Source organism: Saccostrea cucullata, unplaced genomic scaffold (assembly GCF_032062105.1).
Source record: "Saccostrea cucullata isolate Sc308-1 unplaced genomic scaffold, CSIRO_AGI_Scuc_v1 ctg12737, whole genome shotgun sequence".
Lineage (NCBI taxonomy): Eukaryota > Metazoa > Mollusca > Bivalvia > Ostreida > Ostreidae > Saccostrea > Saccostrea cuccullata.
Genome location: NW_026922171.1, coordinates 10,462 through 11,667, shown reverse-complemented (window position 1 = coordinate 11,667; position 1,206 = coordinate 10,462).

The following is a 1,206-nucleotide window of genomic DNA, read 5'->3' as shown; positions in this document are numbered from 1 at the left end:
ATTAAGTTTAAACATCACCAGATTTAAAAATAGTTTTCATATTTTTATTTCTCATGAATATGGATAAATGATCCTTATTTTTTTTTTTTTTTCAATTTTCACTTTACTTCACTAATGTAAAATAATTTTTTTTATTTGTAAACATACCCCAAGCTGTTTGTCTATGTTTACGACGAACAACGTAGTACCTTGGCTAGTATTAAACGTAGCCAAACTAACACTTACAGCTGATTTTAATCTGATTGATCAGTATAATTTCATGTACCTGGGAATACGTAATTGCAATCGGTAGCGTATGCATAAGGCAAATTGTAAACTTTTTGCATCGGGATTAAAATGAAAAGACTTACAATATTAATACGAGTTTACACGACTTTGGAACTTTTTACTGGTCTCACTAGTACTATTATGCATGCATGAATTTAAATTTAAATTTAGTTTATTCCACTTTTCCATATGAAGGTTTTAGCAAGTGCTACAAATGTCTTCCATCACATGGTTTATTATCACCTATGACCCCCTTCTCAAATCAATTATCAATGCAAATTCAAAATGAACAACAACTAGCTGTGACATGTAGCCTCTACAATAAATATTCCAACCAGGGCAAGTAACTGTTTGATCCCCTTTATATCCTTTACCCAGAGTAATCCTTCATCTCTATTTACTAAGAGACGGGAAGCATTGTTATTAAAAAATATGTGTGTGTGTGTGTGTGTGTGTGTGTGTGTGTGTGTGGAAGAAGGGGGGGGGGGGGGTTACCGATGAGTAAAAAAGAAAGCGAAACTTAGGCATGGAATGTAAACAAAAATGGAAGTGGCAAATGGAGCAGCCTTTAAAAATGTCCTTACTAAAGAATCCCTAAAAGACTATTCTCGTGTGTCAACCTTCCTAAGAAAAACTGAGTGCATCACGCTGAGTCCAGTTTGAGTCACAATCTAGATTTTGCAGGGATATATATCTGTTTAATTGCTTAATCTACTGATGAGCCCACATGGGGCGAAAGCGCAATATAGATTAAAGTTTGAGTTTTTCATTTAAATTTGGATTTCGTTTAATTGTTATAGATTTATATATTTTTTAGGTGGTAATATCAATGCAGGCTTATGCAAAACAAATTCACCAAACATTTTTTTTCCAGAGACCTAAGGTAAAATACATGCACTGGGAACAAAATGTTAAGATGACAAACACTTCACATTTTCT